Genomic DNA, 23,641 nt, shown 5'->3' on the forward strand with positions numbered 1-23,641 from the left:
TCTGCATTGAACATACTTTTGGACTTTTGAAGGCATGATTGAGGTGCCTGGACTGCACTAGAGGGGCACTCATGTATGCCCCAGAAAAAGTAGGCAAAATCATCCTGGCATATGCAATGGTGCACAACATCTGCCTTAGCCGGAATGTGTCCCTACCACCTGATGCAGATAGGCGTCCACCAGGGGCTGATGATGATGAGGACCATGTGGCTGGAGCCAGGCCTGAGGCAAACAGGGATGGGGTGAGCGAGGGGAGGTTGGCCAGACAGGCACGGATTGACACTGTGACTGGACACAAAACACTACCTGAACATATTTTTGATTAAAGAGCACTACTACACAATCATGAATGCCCTTCACTTTTTCTGATTCCAATTGCTTTTAATGCAATCAATTCAAACCCCACTCACACACTAACACCACCCCAGCACACAACCCTCATCCTCCACCCCCAAACTCAACCCCAGCACACAACCCCTAAACCCCCACCCAACCATGTTTCCATATGATGGTCCTTCAGGCGGACAGAGCACATTCTTTTCATTGGGGACGTGGCCGCTTGCCACATGCACCAGCATTGGGAGAGCGCTGTTGCAGTCGACGCTGTGACCTCCGGTGTGGGGTTCCCTGTTGGGACTCCTCATGGGGGTGGTGGAGGTGGAGGGGATGGAAGTGGCCAGATGGATCTGCTGCTGGAGGAGGTTGTTAGTGTCCCTTGTCTGTTCTGTAAATGTGGAGAGGCCCTCACTCCAATACCCTTTGTCCAAAACTGGTAAGGGATGACATGCACGTCTCCACCACCTTCCTTGTGCCGGCATTGTCCCTGGCCATTGTCTTATTTCCACTCCATATGGCACAGCTGATGGTCTTAATGTGCCGATTGTGTGCCTTGGCGAGGCACTCGATTTTCCGCTGACATGCCTCCATTCAATCCAATCCCCCCTTCACGACATCTATGGGACCGATAAAGGGAAGAGGGGTGGATCTGCAATGCCTGGCCGGAACTGTCCTGCCTGGTGGGGCTGTCCTGCCTGGTGGGTCAATCCTGCCTTGTGGGTCTGCAATGCCTGTCGGGGCTGCCTGAGTAGGAGGTGAAGGACAAGGTGTCCTCGTCAGCCACTGGGATTGGTATGTGACGGTGGCATGCCCGGTCCTTTGTGGGTGGGCTGTGTACTGCTGCACGGACAGGGCTCTGAGGTGGGGTGCCTGCATGATGCTCCTAGCTCTGGCCATGTGTGGGGGATGCAGCTGCCTCTCCTGCCTCACTGCTTGCCCCCCCTCCTCCTTTGTGGCAGCAATAGCGGCTGTGCCCTCAACCTGCACATGCTCTGCCTTGGTGGGTTTTGCCCTTGTTGTAGGTGTTGCACTTCTGTGGTGTCGCGGTGTGAATCCTCTGCTGCAGTGTCCTCTGATGCCCCCTTTGCAGCGTGCTGGTGCTGGTGGAGGCAGGTGTGGGTGCACAATGGGATGACCTGGCTTGTCCCTTATCCCTGGATGCCTCAGGTGATACTTGTCTGCTGCATTAGAGCACATTTGCTCATGTTTTTGGCATGCATAGCAGTACTTACAGGGTGGGGTGTTGCACAGAGTGGTTGGACTCATGCATGGGTCTGGCCTGCATGCATTTTGCAATGGGTAGGTATATATTTTTGCCTGGTGTGGGAGGGGGGTGATCTTGATAATGTGTATTTCCTGTGGAGGCATGGTAGGGGGGCATGATGGCCTAGCCATTGCATGTCTTACATGAATCTGATGCACAATGCCAGCTGTGCTGTAGCACTCAGTGATGGGGGGTGCTGCCACGTCACATATCCACCTGCAATAGGGCACTGCTGTGCCCACGCCATGACTGTGTGTTGCATGGTGTTTGGATATGGCCCTTGGCTGCCCTCCCTACAGCTCTGTATCAAAGGGGTAGCTTGGGTGCATTGGCACATGGGTGCTGCCGTGGGTGCCTTTGGTGGCTCTCACACACTGCACCCACTCACAATGCCCAGCTCATGGGTATTCACACTAGAGGATGATGTGGTGGTCTGTCCACATTTCAATTTGTGTTGGGGGAGGGTTGTCTCTCCTTCAGTCTCATGGGTGCCAGTGCCTGCCTCCGCTCCTCCAACTACCTCGATGGAGGCCATGTTAATTATGATGGTGCACAGTTCCTCCCATAGGGTCAGCTCCAGTGATTGTGGTATTCCTCCCCGGTTACCATGCTGTTGGTCCTGTGCTGTGCCAGTATCCCCCAGACTCTGAGTAACAAGTCATGGGGCCTCATTACGACCCTGCCCGAAGACCATGGTGCTATTAGCACCATGGTCCATGCCAGTAAGTTACCGACTCCGCCATGGAGAAAGGGGGAATTACCACCCCATTACAAGGTTGGCGGGGTGTTAATTCCCCCTTCCTCCATGGCCCTTCCCCATTCCCATTTTTGCCCCATAGGGCTCAATGGGAATGGGGAAGGCGCTAAGTATGGTGCCGCAAATTGCGGCACCGTAATTAGCACCAAGGTCCCTTTGCGGGTCCCTACTTTAACGGCTGGTCTACACCAGCTGTTAAGGTCGGGTCCCGCAAAGGGACCTCGTAATTAGGTGCTAATAGGTTAACGGCGCCGCAAACTTTTACGGCGCCGTTAACCCATTAGCGCCTGGGTGGTAATGAAGCCCATTGTATCTTTTGCAGCAGTCCTCATCGTCCCTGGGGACACAGCCCACTGCAGTGACCTTTTTGTTGATCTCTACCCAGATGTTTGTGTGCCACTGGGACCCAGTCTTCTTTTGTTGGCACCAATAGAGTTCATCCTTGCTCCTTATCACCACCTTTTTCAACTAGTGTTGTCAGTTCACCCTCAGTGAACTTGGGTTTGTGCTGCCTACCCAGGGCAGACTTGCTGTGGGGTGACACAGGCGGAACCAATCTTTGCACTGGATTTTTAGACATTAGCCAGATTCTTGGTGCAATTGGCATTGGACGGTATTTGCGTTAACACAGGAATGTGTGGGCTTGTCAGTCAACTCGTGACACAGCGATTTCTGCGCATCTAATTCCGGTGTTTACACTAATAATGCTCAATGTTAATAACGCCCAACTTGTGAGGAGGCCCAATGCCTGGATGACCAAATCTGCCCTTGTGTAGTATGTGCCTGGTGTGCAGCACACTACGCCCTCTTCTGAAAATGTAATTGTCATGTTAGGGTTGCTCTTGATATCCATACCCACAAGATTTACTGGTGTGTCTCTTGAATACACCAGTGGGGCTGACAAGTCATAAGGACAAGTCATATGTGCCTATGGTGATTGGTAAATCATCTGTAAAAGTAACCACTCGTTCAGCCCCAGGGAATCCCTGCATGTCCATTATGTTGTCTAACAGCAGAAAACAACACTCCCTCATACTAGATTTGGTGGCCCCTGTTCTATTACATTCTGGGTTGGCAGCTATTGATAGCAGTTGGCACACTAAAGCTCTCTGTGGGCTGTCCTATTGAGTAGTGGTGGCAGACAATGGGAGTGGGAAATGATTATCCCCAGACACGCTTGCCTCTGTGGAATGCGTCACCATAGCCTGTTGCCTGGGCTGCGCTTTTTGGGGTGTACTTGTTGTTGTGGTTGCGGAGCAGGGCCCAGAGCATAAGTGGTGGGGCATATTGCTGCTGGGGGGTGGTAGGTGGAGTAGTATGCTGGAGAATTAATGTTAAGGGGTGTGGTTGGCCTGCTCCTGCATTCTTGTGCAAAATGACCCATCTTCCCACCATTGCTGCCCCACTTGTGATCTCATCCCTGCAATCTCTGTCCCTGTACCCCCCTAATAGCTTCCTCTCTGAATTCCTCCCATGTCTATTCTAAGCCCTGCTGCTCCTCCCTGTATGGGTCTGGGCTTTGGTTGTCAATCCATGGTGCTGATTATTACCACACCCTCCAGGTTCATCTTTGCTAATTTCTTCTGCACTAACTTTGCTACTGCTCCTGCATCTGTTCTGACCAGTCCTTTTGCTGTTCCTGCTTCTATTGGCAATAGTGCAATATGTGTGTCTGTATCTCGGGCCATGGTTTTGCTTCTATCCCAATCATCTTACTCAGATCTGCTTTTAGGTGGTAGAAAATGGTTATATTTGTGTCCCATGCATTCCCTCTCTCTAATTGCTACATCTCTTGTGTCTGGTGTAAGCAAGCTGCAGGGTCCTCATCTGCCTTCATTGTGCAGACCATAATAGAGTTCATATCTTCCATATCAGGGTATATATCCCTTAAGACATTCCATACCTGTGCTCAATAGTTGCTAAAGGGAGTGGCATCATGTCGGTGCCACGCATAGTCACTCCCTTGAAACCTGCCTTACTCTAAATATCATCTGCCTTCTCCACGAGCAGGGAAGCGAACAAGCTCTACTTATCCCCTAATGCTTATGTGACTTCTACTGTGTGTTTTTCTAAGCCAAAGATCTATTTGCCTGCTCCTGTCATGAGGGAGAGCAAGTTACACACTAGATTGTCCCGATCATTTTGTGGCCAAGGCACATACTGCGATCTCACCCCTCCCTTCTGGAGCATCAGGAACTGCGTTCCTCACTTTCTAGATTGTAATGCTTTCCTTCGCTGCTTTGTCTTAGCTAAGGCTAGTCACCTGAACCATGGTTGCAGCATTTTGCTCCTCTGAACCATTTGACTCCCACTCACTGTCATCTTCATCTCGTCCTCCCCTTGAATACAATATATCATGCTCTGGCGCCCTTCTGTCCTGGTTTGTATGTTCCTCATCCGAACACTCCCATGTCCATATGGGGGGACTTGGACTGCCTGACCATCTATTTTAAATAATATTGTTCCTGCTCTACACTCGTCATTCCCTACATTTAAAATTGAATCTACCCAGGCCCCCTGCTCTCAATTTATTTTTTGATAGTATGCTTGATTTGGACGTACATCAAATTGTGCCTTCTCCAACACATAAATTGGGGAATATACTTGATTCGTTTTTTGTAGATAATACCCTACTATCGCTACAGTAAGCTGAGCCGATGGTATGGACAGACCATTTCCTAATCACATGTAAGCTCAATGGACCAAAACCTCATACCAAGATAACTATCCCTAAAATCTGGCACTGTTCTTGGCACTCTATTGACTCATAGGATCTGGGCTCCCTTGTTGCAGCCAAATACAATATGGATCCTCACATCTCTCTGTCTTCACAGGCTCTATCCTTTCAGGAGGCGGCGGACAAGGTTGCCCCTCTTAGACTCAAACAGCCCCGCAGGCTACCATTGGAGCCTTGGTTCTCCGACTCTCTTAAGGTAGAGAGGCTCAAACATAGAAAGACAGATTGCATATGGCGCAAAGCCTATGATCCCAATCTTAAAGCTTTATTTAGGCAGCAATTAGCATTCTACTCTGCTGCTGTTAAGACAGCTAAAACTCTATATATTTCAGAAAAAATTGAAACCGCTCTGTGCAAACCTATGGTCCAATTCTCTGCTGTCAAGCCTCTCTCTTCCTCTGACAAGCTGACCTCCAGTGTTAGACCGACACAAACACTGTGTGACGATTTATCACATTTCTTTATTACCAAAATTAGCGACATCCGCCATAACATTGCCAAGACCATCCTCACTGCTGATAATAACGACAGTGACCTTAATCAGAGAGCACCACCATCTGAACTGCCTAAATGGTCTGCGTTTCCTCTATTCCCAGAAGAAGCAGTCCTAGCAGCAATTTACAAGATTAAATCTTCTTCCCCTTCTGACACTATCCTGGTAGCAATCATGAAAACTATTTCCCCTGATGTCCTAAAGGAAATTACAGCTGCTATTAACAACCCTTGCCAGTCTGGGATTATTCCCCCAGAATTGAAAGCTGCTAGAATGATTCCTCTCTTAAAGAAGCCCAATCTGGACCCCATGGTTCTGGCCAATTTCCATGCAATTTCACTCCTTCCTTTCCTTGCTAAATTACTGGAATCTTTGGTCTCTACTTTACTTTCTTCCTTCTTGGAATCATCACTTCTTTTCGACCCCGTGCAGGCCAGCTTTAGACCTGGCAGAGGCACAGAGAGCGTTCTGATCTCAGTCCAGGACGATATGGCCAGGCTAATGGACTCAGACAGGGTGGGGACCCTGATTCTACTAGATCTATCAGCAGCCTTTTACACTGTCGACCACCCCATACTGTTGTCCCGTCTTGCCTAGATGGGTATATCTGGTCAAGTACTGGCATGGTTCACCACTTTCCTGTTGGATAGTACTCAGACTCTCTCCATGCCTCCTTTTCTATCTACTCCATGCCGTTTTAGCTGTGGAGTGCTGCAGGGTTCCTCCCTATCTCCGATTCTCTTTAACATCTATATTTGGGCATTAGTTGGTCTCATCCACTCCTTCGGTGTCAGGTGTTATTCGTATGCCGACGACACTCAGATTCTGATTTGTTTAGATCTAGATCAGGCTGAGATGGCGTTGTGTTTGCTAGAATGCCTGATGGCCGTGGGTAAGTGGATGAACCACAATTAGCTCAAATTGAACAGAGATAAGATTGAGGTTCTGGGTGTCTTCTTTCTGGCCTGTATCCGTCCACTCCTACAGCAAAGGTGAAGAACCTAGGTGTGACATTATGGAGAGTCATGTTGCTACTGTATGTTAAACTGGTCATCTGCAGCTGAAAGTTCTAAATAAATGTGCTGCCTTTAATCTCTGAACATCTTCGTCCCCCGGTTGTAGCTGCCCTTATTCTATCACGGCTGGATTATTATAGTTCTCTATATTTAGCCAAACCAAGTGTGATGTCCTCACATAACTCCCTGGTCACGTGGAGAGGAACACGGGGCCGCAGGAAGGGGAGGGACAGGAGATGACATGGGGTTGGGCAGTTGGGGAAGGCACGCTAAGAATAAAGATGTGTTAGTAAAGACTCCGTGTCCTCTCATTATTTCGGAGTGTAAGGAGTGCACGTTGGAAGTCTAGGCACATCTCGACACTGGCGATGAGTGAATCCACGCAGCAGGATCACTTTCCGGCGTTTCTGACGCGACGGCAGTGTACGGCGGGTGGGAGTGAGTATACTCCCCGCCAGCGGAACTTCCATCAAGAGCCCGAGCGGGGTTTCGCAAATACCCGCCAACGGTGACAGGAAGACTCGCAGGTGGAAAGCGTCGGCTCCCTGCAATTCTACACGTCTGTGTCGCAGGTGGAGCGCATCGGCTCCCTGCGACTGCTTTGCAGATTCACAGAGGCACATTCGCGTGTGAGTGGAGCGCGTCGGCTCCTCACAGCGTTTTCCCGCTGACGGCGGGCAGGAAATTCACGGGTGGAGTGCATCGGCTCCCCGCGACGGCTCACTCCAGCAAAAGGGATTTGCTCGTGAGTGGAGCGCATCGGCTCCTCACGCAGAAGCGCGTGAGTTGAGCGCGTTGGCTCCTCACAGCGTTTTCCCGCCAGAGGAAGTGGCTCCAGTGGGTGGAGCTCGTCGGCACCCCACACACATAAAAGGTACGCGGACAACAAAAGAATTTTTTTTTTTCCCTTTTCCTCTTGCTTTCTCGCTCATCTTCGTGTGAAGACTGGGAAGTTTCTCTCTCTCCCTCCAATTTGAGGAAGCCACGTGGGTGGAGCGCGTCGGCTCCCCACACACATACATTTTCGTGTCACACACGGACTATCCACCATTTTCTAGTCAAGTCTTGACAGGAAACACGTAGCTGTTGTCATCCAAGTTCCACACCCAACTAGCGCACAGTTGCATATCATCTGTCATGCTTGATGATTCGTCTAAGGAATCACTAACTGTACAAGTAACCCCTGCCAAAACAACACGCACAAGCATGACGGACGGCCTAATAACGCAGCTACCCCCCAACTTTGACTTGAGTGACACCAGCACACTAGGACCAAGGTGGAAAAAGTGGGTGAGGGATTTTGAAGTGTCTCAAGGCGGTAGGCCCTTTGGAGGATGAAAGAAAACACAGCCTACTCACCCATGCCATAGGATCAAATGTGAGAGACATTCTGGATGAAATTCCTGAAGATGACATAGACACCTACACCAAACTGAAGACAACTTTAACCAACTATTTCACGCCACACACAAACGTGGACTATGAGCGTCACATCTTCCACACCACTAAACAACTGAAAGGTGAAACAATGGATGCGTTTGTGATGAGATTAAGAATAAAAATGAAACACTGTGATTTTAACAACTACTCAAATGAGGAAGCACTTCGCTCACAGATAATAGTAGGGTGTGAAAGCAGTGATTTCAGAAAACGACTTCTGCAAAAACCTCGAAACCTGGAAGAGATTCTACGCCTGGCTCGTTCCGATGCAGCGCTGACAGCACAGGTCGAAGGTCTTGATGGCATCACCATCATTCATGGGAAGCATGAGAATCAACATAGGCTTGAGAGCACCACCAAGGGAAACACAGATCCATTTTGCTATCGTTGCGGACATGAATATCCTCATGAAGGCACATGCCCTGCCATGGGTCAAGTGTGCTCTGCCTGCGGGGGAGAAAATCATTACAAGGCCGTATGCCTCATATATCGTAGCAAAATGCGAGGAGGTGGAAAGAATAGACGCTCCACACCAGAAAGAGAGCCAAGACGTTTGAGCCCTGGTCGTGACTCACACTATCAGAATGATCCCACACGCCGCAGACAACGGGAAGAGCCCTCGGATCGAAGGCAATCAAGAAGCTCACAGGAATGACGAGACAACAAACCTGCGTCCTCAGGACGAAGAAGGCGTCCTCGGAGATATGTCAGGTGTTTGGTAGAACAATCACACTCTGACAGCATCTCCAGCACCTCCTCAGAGGACAAACCCAAGAAGGAATCAAATCTACGAAGAGGAGAACCACGAACAAAAGGCTACCTGTATGCACTTGGAAACCCCACCGCAAAAGAAAACAGCCCCACTCTCATCATCAACGTCAACCAGGTGGCTGCCGAATTTCTAGTGGACACTGGAGCCACGGTAAATGTGGTGAGTGAGGAAGTGTACAACAACATGCCAAATGCGCCACGTTTACAACCAGCCAGAGCACTCATTTTTCCGTATGGTTCCAAGACGCCATTACCGTGTAAAGGCTTTTTCACGGCATCATGTCGGTACAAAGATCACGTAAAAGAAATACCCATGCATGTTCTTGAAGCTGCCACCGACAGCGGATGCATTCTCAGTTACAAATCGGCAGTTGACATGGGGCTGATTCACGTTCTGTATAGACTCATGATGCATAAACATCTGGACCCCACCGCCAACATTGACAAAATTTTCCCTGCATTGTTCAAAGGACTAGGAAAATTGAAGAACAGACAAATTGAACTACATATAGACAACAGCATTCCTCCGGTAGCGCAGCATTACCGCGGTATTCCCATTAATATACAAAAGCAAGTGTAAACCGAACTAATGAAACTTTTAGAGGCAGACATAATTGAACCGGCTGAAGGCCCCACTCCCTGGGTGTCCCCCATAGTACCAGTCCCCAAAAGAGACTCCGCTGACATTCACATTTGTGTGGACATGCGAAGACCAAATGAAGCAATCTTGAGAGAACGTCATCAATCTCCTAGGATAACGGACATGGTGCATCTGCTCAATGGAGCCACTGTATTTTCAAAACTGGACCTCAATAAAGGGTACCATCAATTAGAACTCCACAAAAGGTCCAGATACATCACCACTTTTGCTACGCACCTGGGTCTCTATAGATACAAGCGGCTCAGTTTTGGAGTTTCTTCAGCAGCAGAAATTTTCCAATCGGAAATTCACAACATAATTAAACATGTGCCAAATTGCTTGAACTACAGTGACGACATCTTAGTATTTGGACAAAATCAAGAGCAACACAATGACACTCTTATGCGTGTGTGCATGGCACTGGAGGAAGCACACCTCACCCTAAACAAGGACAAATGCGAATTTAGAAAGCCAACCCTACGATTCTTCGGCCACATTTTCTCCAAAAATGGAATGACACCGGATCCTGAGAAGGTCAGTGCACTCACGAGCATGACTCCACCAACCTCTGTCACTGATCTGCGATCGTTTCTAGGCCTAGCAAGCTACTGCACAAGATACATAAAGGATTTTGCATCGGTTAGCGCACCCTTGAGAGCCCTCACTAAGCTCAACGCCGAGTTCCGATGGACAGATGAATGCCAACAAGCGTTCTAAATCATCAAAGATCGCATCGCGGATGCCAAAAATATGGCATATTTTGATCCACGGAAGCACACAGAATTAATAGTGGATGCTAGCCCGGTCGGTATAGGGGCCATTCTAACTCAACTTGATCACAAAGACGGCAAGGCCATACATGTAGTATCCTATGCCAGCCGCAGCCTCTCAAAAACTGAACAAGCATACTCACAAGCCGAGAAGGAAGGTCTGGCTGTTGTGTGGGCATGCGAGCATTTTCATCTCTTCCTTTACAGGAAACCCTTCACAATAGTGACAGACCATCAGGCATTACTATTCATCTATGGAAATGCTCAAGCTAAAATGCCTCCCAGAATAGCTCGGTGGGCCCTAAGACTACAAGACTACCAATTCAACATCATTCATCGACCGGGAAAAGAACAAAATCCAGTGGATTTCCTTTCGCGTCATCCCATTCAAGAGTGCAACCCCGATTCGTCCATTGCAGACCAATACATCATGTACGTGGTCCAAGAAAGTACCCCACAAGGTTTGGACATGGAACAAATAGCCAGAGAAACCAACTCAGACCCCGCAATGCAGATCATCATGAGATGTCTTGAGACAGGTCACTGGAAACAGGCAAAGCAACTGAAAAAAGACGTCAGAGAGGAAACTAAACAAGACATCTCCTGTCTACTTACAGTAAAAGAAGAGCTCGCTGAAACAGAAGGACTCTTACTAAAAGGAACAAAACTTGTGATTCCTCGTTCGTTGAGAAAAAAGGTCCTTGAACTTGCACATGAAGGACACCGAGGAATTATGTCCACCAAGAGGATGTTGCGACAAAGAGTATGGTTCCCTCAATTGGATACACAGGTGGAAGAATTGCTCAAAAGTTGTCCCACGTGTGTGGTTCTTAACCCTCAAACCAGACCGGAACCGCTCAGAATGACTGAATTGCCCAACGGAACCTGGGAAGAGATTGCGGTAGATCACTATGGTCCGCTGGAAGGGGGAGAATATGTCCTTGTAGCAATCGATGAATATTCAAGATTCCCAGACGTACAAATTGTACCGTCAACAGCGGCATATCACACCATCCCGGCATTGGATAGGATGTTTGCCACATACGGAATTCCAAAAGTAGTGAAATCAGATAATGGACCTCCATTTACCGGACAAGATTTCAAAACCTTCGCGGAATATATGGGTTTCCATCACAGAAAAGTAACACCGCTATGGCCTCAAGCGAATGGTACAGTTGAGCGTTTCATGGGGAGTGTCAAACGCACCACACAGATAGCTCGCCTAACGGGAGAACCAGTGGAGAAATGACTGTGTAAGCTGATGAGAGACTATCGAAATACCCCACACAGCACCACTGGCAAATCACCATCAGAAGTCATGTTTGGAAGAAATGTGCGAACCAGAATACCCCAGATAGAACTAGAAGAAGCGAGGTTCAAAGGTGATGCTGAAATGAGACAACAAGACGCATCTCAGAAAGCAAACATGAAAGACACAGCAGATAAGAAAAGAAGGGCTGAAGAGAATATCTTGGAAACAGGAGACATTGTCGTTGCGAGACAGCCACAAAATCGCAAAAACATGGCAGCGTTCAATGAAGAACCCCTCACCATCACGCATAGGAAAGGCTCTCTCATCACAGCTGAAGGAACTACGCGCGTGGTAACAAGAAACAGTTCCCAATACAGAAGAATGCCAGGGATCATACCCCTAGTCGAACATCACATGCCAAGAGACGTGTTGGTGCAGGATGCATCTTATGAAGGAGATCAGGAGGATTCCGACACTGATGAACCCTGTTGGCTACCTCAGGAATCGAATGAAAGAAACAATTGGAGACCTCAGAGAACTCGAAGACGACCACCTCGTCTCATTGAAGAGATGCTCTAATAACGAACTTAATGTTTAGTATCGGGGGGTGTGATGTCGTCACATAACTCCCTGGTCACGTGGAGAGGAACACAGGGCCGCAGGAAGGGGAGGGACAGGAGATGACATGGAGTTGGGCAGTTGGGGAAGGCACGCTAAGAATAAAGATGTGTTAGTAAAGACTCTGCGTCCTCTCATTATTTCGGAGTGTAAGGAGTGCGCATTGGAAGTCTAGGCACATCTCGACACCAAGGGACCTCATCCAGAGACTACAGCGCCCACAAAATCTGGCAGCTAGAGTAGCTACTGGATCCCCTTATGGAGCACATATTTCCCCTGTCTTGCGCTCCCTTCATTGGCTGCCAGTGTATCAGCATATCAGATTCAAACTCTGTGCATCGTTCATCAGGTAATACACAATTTGGGAGCAGAGTTTCTGCGAGCCAAGTTTGTGCGCTATCTCCCTAGTCACCAGCTTCGCTCTGCCACTGCTGATCTGCTTATGGTACTACCATACCAACGCGCCAAGATAGGAGGTGGCTCTTTCTCCGTAGCTGCTGCCTTTGCATGGACCGAGCTGCCACCTCCTATAAAGAAACTATCTGGCCATCTAGCTTTTAGGAAAGCGATAAAGAACCTTCTTTTTTAAATTTTTAACTGTTGGCTTTACCTTTCTATATGGACAGTGTGCCGATCTGTCTAGCACCAAGATGCCCATGGGCGACCGTTTGCGCTTAAGATATTTTAAATAATTTCAAAAAATAATAATGTTTGCACTGACTGTGCAATGTTTGCCATAATCCCTGTTCTGATCCCTGCAGTATTTCCTCTACTTGCTTATGCACCCTGTTCCCAAAGGCTTAGATCATGGTCTTCCTGCGGTCACCTTGTGACTTTTCTGGCTTCCCCTTCACTCCCTCCAGGGGAAATAAAATGTGAGGCTTGTGTATCCTACAGCAGGCCACAATGGGGAGGACCCATAAAGGGGGGAAAGGGGCAATGGATAGTGTACTTGTGATGGCAGGCCCCTCCCTCTGACACTTGGGGACACTCCCTTCTACAAACATTTTCCATAAATCTTAAATAGTCTGGCCATTTTTCAATTGGTTATCTCTTAAGTTGACAGCAAATAGGTATGCAAATGTTCCAATATACTATTATCATGTATTCCCTTTTCAGGCCATGGTGAAATCATTTTCCCCACAGTTCCTTGAACCCATTCCCGGCGGTATTTCACGATTCTTTCCTCATACTGTGGAAATGCTTTACACATATGTTCTAATAGTGTGTCCATATTATCGCACTGTATTGGTCGATGCAACTTCAAAAAGAGGATAGTTAGCTCCAACTCAGTGGCCATCCTCAAACCAAAAACCATCAAATCGGTTACCTGGAAAGCTCCCGCTCGACTGAAGGATTGTTCTATTCACACCTGTCAACAACTTACAACACCAGCTACATTTGGCTTTAAACTCATCACCAACAGCACCTTACAACCAAACTCTGGCGCTCAACCAACTGCTACCATCAATGACCAACAATAGCTTTCTAACGTCTGGGTAGCAAAGCTGACAAAAAAAAAAACTTTATATACAATATTATTGACAATACCTGTAGGGACAGGGAAAGCGATAGAAGCAAGAAGAAGAAAAAGAGGAACAGAAACACATGAATGTATTCAATTGCCTGTATTAAATCCTGCAGAAACACATATATTTAAACAATTTTTACCCCAGATCTTCTACACTAAGAAAAACATATATATACATAGACAATAATGTACATTCTTCCTCGGTACCCTTACCTCGGGACAAGGGTACTCAAAACATCCTCAAGTTCCCTTCTCTCTCGAACTGGGGGCTATCCCATTGATACATCTTTGTCGTTCCTCTCTCTCTGTGGAGCATTCCCATCCTGCGCATTAATTATTTCAAGTATTATTTCAAGTATCAAAAGCACAATATGGCTTAGCAATCAAAAGAATAACAAAAGAAAAAAAAGAAAATCAGAACAAGGAAAAATAGCGCTTTTCCACCCAAAGCTTGCTCCAAACATACAATGTGCTCCCAGTCACCCGCAAACTGTCTGTTCGGCCCAGCCTGGCAACTGCCTCTCAAGGGACCAGACAGAAGTTAAGACAAACACTGCATCTGCTCGCCTATCCATTGGTTGTGCGCAGAAACTTCTCTCAGGGTGTAGGGCACCCGAGAGCGGGGCATACAGCAGCAGGGCCCTTGGCTTCTCTCGGGAGGCATTTAGATCATATCAGGGACATCAGAAATGTGGTTTTGACACAAAAATCAATCCAAGGAAACAATAATGAGAGGCACTGGTTGCAATGAAAATAGCTTTAATGCATAACACGGCCGGGAAAGTCAGTCAGCTCTGTGGAACTGAAAACCGGCAAACTTGACCTGACCACATTAGATTACAGAGTGTATAGGCGAAAACCACAAGATTAACATACAATACAAAATATCAGTTGTATTATAATTCCGTCATTAACATTGGCTCCCAAATATTTACGTACCTAAACCCAACATACATTATCACATATTATTGGCTAATGAGATCCCAGTGCTGTATGTGTGCATACCCCTGCAGAGGCCCTAATTGCATGACCAGCAGAAAAAGTGAAACCAACCCCCTGTGGCAACAAACCTGAAACAGTGAGTTTCTATCCCATGGAACCTGTCATCTTGGCAGCCTCCTCGTTCTCTGGCATTTCAGGCCCTCAATTTGTACATACATTTTCAAAGTATCCTAGTGTAACATGTTGCTGTCTCCTTCACAAAGTCTTCTACCAAGCAGGTGGCCTCATGAGAAGTGTAACTAAAGCAGCGCCTTTGTAGAACTAATTCTTCATATTTTATTTTATTTAAGCCACCCTGCCATGTACCCACCAGTCCTAAGACTGGAAAGAGGGCAGTAGAACCACTTGCCTGGTTTAGTGTTCTGGGATCAACTCTACAGTATGGGCCTGATTAATGGAATTATTTTGTACGGAACTCAGTGACTTTGCACTGCTGAAAAGTGACTTTGCACTGTCCCGCAGTCTAAAGCACTCTAAAGCAGCAGACAGCAGACCTGTCCTCTTAGTATTAGGCATTAGGTCTAATGTTTCAGAATGGTATACTTAGTGGTGTTAATATGCTAGTGATACGCAAGAAGGGCCTAGTTTAGTAAAATGACCTAACATTTGTCAGCTTGTCAGATATAATCCTCGTGTGGATATAATTTTCAAAGCCTATACTTCCTGTTACATTTGGTGTGTTCATAGTGAATTCCCAAGTTGACAATACAACAGCCACACCTATTGGCATTGTTAGTTCTTATAACCTGTGCCTTTATAACTTCGTACAACATTGAGCTTAGGTGCAGAATTCCTTAGACTTAAGGAAGTCTAAGGAAGTGATTATCTGCATGGCATCTATTCCGGATTAGTGTGTTCAAAAGACATGTCACACACTCTTTGTTAAAATTGCCTTTCCTACCCTGTACATCAATGCATGTGATTATGCTTAATGGCCTTATTGTATGTGGAAGTCAATACCACAGTGTTCCCTCTATGCTCGCTTTCAAGAGAAGCCTGAAGATTCAAATTCTCAGAGCAGATGGAGGGACATGGAGGTATTTTGCATTTGCACTTGACTTTTATAAAGACCACTGTATTTGACATCTGGGCACTACACAAGTAAGTAAAGTGGTAAGTAGATACAGTCAACCAATAACAGTGAGAGTATGCATGGCTAGGTAGCAATTATTCTTTAAGCAGCCAGGTTTTTACCTTATTACTGAACTCATATATATCCATGCATTGGTGAAAGGAGACAGGTTATGAGTTTTAAAGATGTCTTGCTTGGACTGTGAAAGATCATCCTGAGAATGGCAGAATGAAGCAATACACAGTACATTTGCTGATACAGATCTGAGGGTCTAACAGCGCTCTAGTGATGACATCTGGATGCAAGAGAAAGCCAGGGACATTGGAGTGAAGAGACTTAAATGCAAGACACAGAAACTTAAACGGTATACATTTGGCTATTCGAAGCCAATGCAGAGCTCAAGTAGCAGGAGACAAATGATCATGTCAACATAATACCATTAGAATCTTGGCATTGGCATTCTGAACAGATTGCAAGTGGACAATTGTGTATTCAGAACATCCACACTAAATTAACATTGTAATAGCCTAGATTTAAAGCAGTGACTATTGCAACCCGGGCAGGGACTGCACAGAAATAAAGAACTGTCCAAATAACGCAAAGCAGGAAGGACAGAGATGAACTCTGCTTGATATTTGGGGAGAAAGAGGAAGACTCATGTCTCATTTTACTCCAAGATGTTTCACGACTGAGACAGGTTCAGATCTAAGGTCTAGAAACAAGAGCCAAAAAGTTAAAGGACTGCAAATCAGGTTTCGCAGATTGTAGTATTAATATTATTTTGTTAATATGTTTCAGTTAAATAAATGTGTTTTAAATATTGAAACTTTGCAAATAGTCAAAATGCATAAATATGCATCGCTATGCATCATAAATTACAAATGTAAGCACTTAAAAAAATATTACAAAAGGAATAACACATTTTAGAAAGGAAGATAAATACATTAATACATATTAGTCATTTTCTAATTTCACAATATAATTTAATTCATATCCAATACATAGTTGTATTCCTGCACACTATAAGATCACTTCATATGTTTTGAAGAAGACATTTTAAAAAGATATTTAAAAGGAAATGTTAAATTTGTAGTGAAAATGCATTGTGTTAAAAGCAGAGCGCAGATAAATTAAGTAAGTCATACTTTTTATGTTCCAAAACCAGAGCATTAGAGCGATATTACCATCTTCCTGTGTCAACTTGGTAATAATAATATTCCAGGCCATACAAAGAGAGTCTGTAAGGTAAATAATCACCCAGAAATACAATATTCCCACAAATAATCAGTGGTAACGTGATTGATGCTATGTACAAACTTATTCAAACATTTCCAACGGACAGACCTAAAAGAAGTGCTGTACAGTTTCTGAGACAGACTTACCACAATGTCCGCTACAGGTACTCTCTTCAGCTGGAATGTCAATGCAGGCCCCAGTTATCATGAAAAAATGGATGACATTCAATCAGAAACATTAGAAACCTGCAAATGTTGTCATGAGGGGACATTTGAGTGTAAGGTACTGGGGTTAGGAAGTCTGTTATTTTGTTAGCATATTTCGCACACTATTGTTATGACCCCAAATATTGAACTCTCCTATTCCAATACCACAAGTGAGTCTTCTTCTGGAGGCACTGAGGGCACAATGCTATGCCTTCTTTGGGAGCAGATGGGTTCTGTTTTGCACCCATTTGCCCCCAAGGTAGGCAAAACAACATAGGTCATTTTTTGGAGAGGCATACTTGGGGCTATCAAGGGGGGGTTAGCCCTGTGCCTGTGGGGGCAGTCCCCCCAGGAACCCACCAAGGAGGGGCCGGTCCTTTCTGATACCCTGAGAGGGGGGGCAAATACAGGGGCGCTGGCCCTATTTTGATATTTTGACGCCCTTGGGAAGCAGATTGTTTCCCCAGGCCATCAGGGAAATGATTTTGGGGGTGGCAGCAACTCCTGGCTGAATCAGTCCCCCACCCACCCCATAATAAAATTCAAATAGGTGGCACAATGTTGCTTTGCCTTCTTTGGGAGCAGATGGGTGTTGTTTTGCACCCACCTGCCTCCAAGGAAGTCAAAGAAACATAGCGCACTATGAAAGGAGGCAATCTTGGGGCATCAGGGGGTTGATCCTGTGCCTGTGGGGTCATCCTTCTCAAAAATCCCACCAAGGAGCGGCAGGTCCTTTCTGCTTCTCTGGAGGGGCAAAACTGAGAGTCATGCCGAATTTTGCCACCCCTCGGAAGCAGTAAGGTGCCCTAGGCCACCAGGGAAATTATTTTGGGGGTGACCCCCCCCGGGCCAAGAAGCCACCACCCCCACCATAGAAATATAAAAGTAAGGTGGGACAATGTTGTTTTGCCTTGTTTGGGGTGTAAGGAAATATATAGTATATTTTCTCAGCATACAATTTATAGCATTTCTGCCAGCATACAATATACAGTAGAGAAACACAGCCAAGCCCAGTTTGAAACTGCAGGCATTCAGATCACACATAAAAATAAAAAAGAAAATGGTGTGCTGCCAGGTTAAAATGATGAGGTGCACAATTTATATTGGATGCTTCATGTGTGAAGACTACATTAGAAAACATAACTGATTAAAATTACTAACATTACTAAAGTGCTAATTTCTAACATGATAATGCTATCTTCTATGCACAATGAGGTACAGTCTATGTTTTGAAGGCTCTGTTTAAAATTAATTTTTTCCATGAGGAAATGCACACTAGCGTTATATTCAGCTTGTGGCGACCCAAGGTCTGATGGATGTTTGTTCATTGGACATATCTCTTTGAAGGCCCAGTACATAACTTTAACAGTGAGGAGGTGCCTATCGAGGGTGTCACCGAGGTTGACATAAAGATAGGAAAACACAGAATGAAACAGGAAGTATTGATCACATCTATTTGTGAAATTTTATTCTTGATGGGGACAGATTGCCTGAAAAGATTGTCTCCTCTCATTGATGGTGTAAATGGGGTCCTGTGGTTTTAGCAAAAAAAAACATGAACGCCTAAGAGAATAAAGTCACAAAACACATGTGTAAATGAATGCAATACTATTTCCAAATCGAATGATGCAGTGGGGGTGTACCTACAGAATAGCTGTGTGGCTAGTGTCACCATTATTTTTATATGTCAAGTCAAAACGCAAAATGAAAGAGAAAAATAATCCATGCAGATTTATTTGGACCCTAGGAAGAAATGGCAAACTGAAATAGATGAACACATGTTGCGCTTCTATTTAAAAGAGAAAAGGTGCAAACAGAACACTATTCCTAAAGCAGACACAGAAAAACACATCACCACCCTTGCTGAAATACACATGGAAGATGAGCAGCCATGGATTCACATTGGTATAAATGGCCATTCTAAAATGATAAAAGCCACTTTGGCGCTTGAACAGGAAAGGAGTTTTATTAATGAGAAACTACTGCAGAGAATAATGGAAATGGAGGAGATCCTGAAATTTAGAATTAAAAACCAATATATCTCTGTTTTGGACAAGCCATATTTTGAAAATCGAATTGCAGGTAGGTGCATGCTAAAGGATAATGTTGGACAAAAAACCATCTACCACAATGTGTGGATAGTGAGCGGAACACACAATGATTTTTATTTGGGCAATGATATCATGCGCAGGATGTGCATGGTGTTAGATTTCCTTAACCAAAAAATATGGTCCCGGCTAGGCAGGCATGTGCCCGAATTTGAAGACAAGAGAAAGGCTTATCATTGTACACAATTGGTCCCATATGCTATTGCATTACAGGTGAAGAAGGTTATTACTATCCCTGCATTCACCAAGCTGGTTGCTATAATACTAAAGTGCAAGAATGGACAGCAAATGAAGGATTCTGATTTATTTGTGTGCTTGAATGAATCCATGAAACAGCAAGGGCTGGATTATGAATATACCTCATTGATAGATATTGGGGAGGGGTACGTCAAAATTATGGTGGATTAATTTAGAAGACAATTCCTTATTAGGAATGGCTATACAACAATCACATTATACTGCGCATTTCAATAACATGGTGATTGGAAATATCCCTGAGAGATATGTAGAAGCACAGGGTGTGTTGTCAGAGTAACTGGATTCTCAGCCCGAACGGATCTTCAAAATTCAATCTGTATACCATTATGATTCTAATGAGACAGTGTGCTGTCACCAGGAGAATTGTATAGTATTTGACTGAAATTAAAATGAAACAGAAAATCAGCACATTGAGATGGAAGCTCATATGCCAAAATATTTAAAAGTGGCAGCGTTACAGAGAGATACAGCCACACACAGTGGGAAGAAAGCACAGAGGTTCGTCCACTGGAGGATTTCCCAGAATTTTCAAAAATGGTAGAGGAGCAGATTCTGTTAGTAGATGTATGTGATTGCGAAGAGGATAAAAATTAATTGAGAAAAATATTTATGGAATTTCCAGACGTTTTTGCCAAAGATGCATATTATTGCGGCCTAACTAAATTACATGTTGCCACATTACCGGAGGGGTGTAGTAGAACTCCAGTATTTGTGCGCCAATATCGATTTCCACTGGCATGCTTAGAGTTGTTTGCAGAGATAATTAAAAACACTCCCATTTTAGGTGTATTAAAGCCAAATGGACAATGGTGTCTGTGTGCAGACCTAAGGGAATTAAACAAAAGAGTGCCAGTGTCTAGATGGCTGCTGCCATTCATTGATCAAGGCCTTGCTCAAGTTCATGGGTCAAAGGTATTTAGCACATTAGATCTTACATCTGGTTACTGGTGAGTGCCATTGGCAGAGGACATTCAGAATTGTCCTGGTGACTGATTCTGATTATTCACAAAATAGTTTTGTAGAATATGTGCCTGGCTGGAAAGCAAGAGGCATGCTTACATATAACAAAAAGCCCCTCAAAGATGGGAAAATGATACAGGCCATAGACACATTGGTGTCGGAGAATGATTTAACAGTATACTGGAGGAAAATGTGTGGACATTTGAAAACTCCAGGAGAAGATAATGAGGGAAATGATAAAGCAGATCAATTAGCCAAGATTGGGGCTGTTATGGGAGAGTTATTACCCATTGAACACTTAACTGGTGAAATACACATAGATACAGTTACATGCTCTAAAGCTCCAAAAGAAGTTGAACAACCCATAGTGCAATGGAGTCATGATACACCAGATCAAGATCTGATTAAGGCGCAAAAATATGACTTTGTGTTGGGGATCTATTATAATTATTTGATGGACCCCAAACATAATCCTTTAACTGAAATGTATTGTACAGGAAAAGAAGAGTTGAGGATGTTATTAAAGAATAAAAAACGGACTAGACTACAGGATGGTCTGATGATCAGAGAATCCATAACAAGACAGATACAGTGGGTGGTACCACTTTCATTCAGAGGCCTAATGTTACACCATGCACATGATGCAATGACTGCAGGACACAGAGGTTCACAAAAGACTTTAGAGATACTGAAAGATTATGCTTACTGGCCACACATGTCCCAATATGTGGAATTATTAGCAGGGGGTGCCTGGTATGTGCATAATTTAAACCTGCTTCACCAATGCATTGATCCCCACTGATGAAAAGAGGTTTAACTTTTCCATGGTCAGATTTACAAATTGACTATGTAGGGCCTGTAAAGAGGTCGAGTAGGGGAAACCGTTATCTTTTGACTGTGGTTTGTTTGATGTCGAAATGGGTAGAGTGTATTCCTGCACCAGATTGTAGTGCGCAAACAGCAGCTACATTGCTGGTAAATCATATATTTTCAAGGTTTGGATTACCACAAAGAATAGAGTCAGACGGACGAAGTCACGTCACAAGCACCTTAATGAGCAAGTTGTGGCAGATATTAGGGATAAAAAGGAAACTGCATATCGTATATCGGCCCGCCTCTTCTGGAAATGTTGAACGTTGCAATAGATGCATTGTGGAGATAGTAAAGAAGTTTGTAGCGGAGTCAGGTTCCGGTTGGGATTTACGTTTGCCTCTGGTATTGATGGCAATTCGATCGACTCCTGCTAAAGCGACAGTTATCAGTCCTCATGAGGTGTTAACAGGAAGGAAAATGTTACTGTCACAACATTTATTATACCGAACACATGAGCAGACTCTTGTGAGTGCATCTACAGTTCACAAATATGTGGAAGAACTGAGGAAGCATTTACAACTTGCATTTTAATTTGTACAGCAAAATTTGGAAAGAGCTGCATTTAGTGCAAAGTCATATTATGTTAAGAAGACATCTGTGAAAGAGTATAATGTAAGTGATCAGGTATATAAATTTCATTTTGGAAAAAGTAAACATGAAAACTCTAAATTTCTTGCAGCATGGCAGGGTCCATTTGAGATAGTGGATAAAGTTTCCCTGGTCATTTATAAGATATTAAAGACAGAGGGTGAAATGGTGACAGAACAATTTGTTCATGTTAACCAGATTAAGCCCTATCACCCTAAACACGAAGTCAGGAGGCTTGAGCAGGTAGAGACAGGTTAAGTGCGCTAATTTCATGGGAAACAAGATACAGTGACTATTTTCATAATGTCTCATGTCATAAAAAACTAGGTACACTGTTTAGTGTAGAGATAAATGTAAATGAAAATACCACATTTGGGAAAGGTGCGGTATAATCAGGCAACTTACTATTGTATAATGTGCTAAAACGTTCTGCATGAAAATTATTTTGATGTATGATAATGTGAAATGTAAATATTGTTGTTTTCTCTTTAACATGTGCTTATTTGCAGGTATTCAGATCATATTTTGATCCACACTTTTGCTTTCAACCAAGTAGTAGAAAGGGTAAAATTGATATTGTGCTATGTACTTAATTTGTCCCTTTTCTATTTAATTTAGAAAACTAACTAACATTGATTGGGGTCAGAGGTCGCAGGACCGTAGGATGCGAGAGATGATGAATTCCTGGAGTCCATGGGAGGAAGTCTCAAGAAAGCCCCGGGCGGGGGCAAAGACCAAGTCTGCAGGACGGAAAACAATGATAATTGCACCAGTGACACGGATGATGATCATTCTGATTGTAGGCGGTTTTAAAGCCACAGGAGCACAGGTTATCATTGAGCCTAGACCAGCATCTAGCATTGCAGTGGAGGAAGCACCTGGGTTTATTATGGGCGCCAGGCGGTTAATATATCACAACATTTACATACCCATGAACCCTGACAATTTCATTGAGAAATTTATTAACAAAACTGTAATGGTGACTGATAAGATCAGAGATTGGCTAGAATTGAGAAAAGAGGACACTAAGCAGATAATAAGAGACATGGTGATGCAATCAGAAAAGACATTTGTGAATTCAGCGGATATAAAGAAAAGGAGGTGATAGAGAGGGGCAGTACTGCTTGTGGTCTCTCTGGTAATGTCTATTATTGGAGCTGCAACAGGTAAATAGATGTCTACAGCTAATGCAATTTCAGTAGGGACATTGAGGGCCTCATTCCGAGGTGGGCGGTAAGGGATACCGGGCACCAGTAAGGAGACCGGTGCCGGTAATCCCTTACCGCCCAAATCCGAGGTCCCTTATCGGGAACCGCAAGGGACGTGTGGTCGGACCACACGTCCTTTACGGGTCCCGTTAGGGGACCAGGGCGCTAATTACGGGCCTGCTCTTAGCAGGCCCGTAAATAGCGCCTTCCCCATTCCCATTGAGCTCTATGGGGGCTCAAATGGGAATGGGGAATGGCATTGGGAATGGGGACTTACCGGGTCCGCTAAGGGTGGAATGTCCCGGTAAGTCCCCACTCCACCAGACCGGACCCAGACACGATTTTGGCCATGGCTACCTCCAAAGTTGTAATGAGGCCCTGAGTGCCAAAGCACAACAATTGACTTATGATTTGGACATAGTCCAAAAGGCTTTGGATGGAATTAGAGGTGGATTGGATGAGCAATTGAGATTGTTTAATGAAAATGTTGTACGAAATGAACAGG

Source organism: Ambystoma mexicanum, chromosome 5p (genome assembly GCF_040938575.1).
Source record: "Ambystoma mexicanum isolate Mex_15411 chromosome 5p, UKY_AmexF1_1, whole genome shotgun sequence".
Classification (NCBI taxonomy): domain Eukaryota; kingdom Metazoa; phylum Chordata; class Amphibia; order Caudata; family Ambystomatidae; genus Ambystoma; species Ambystoma mexicanum.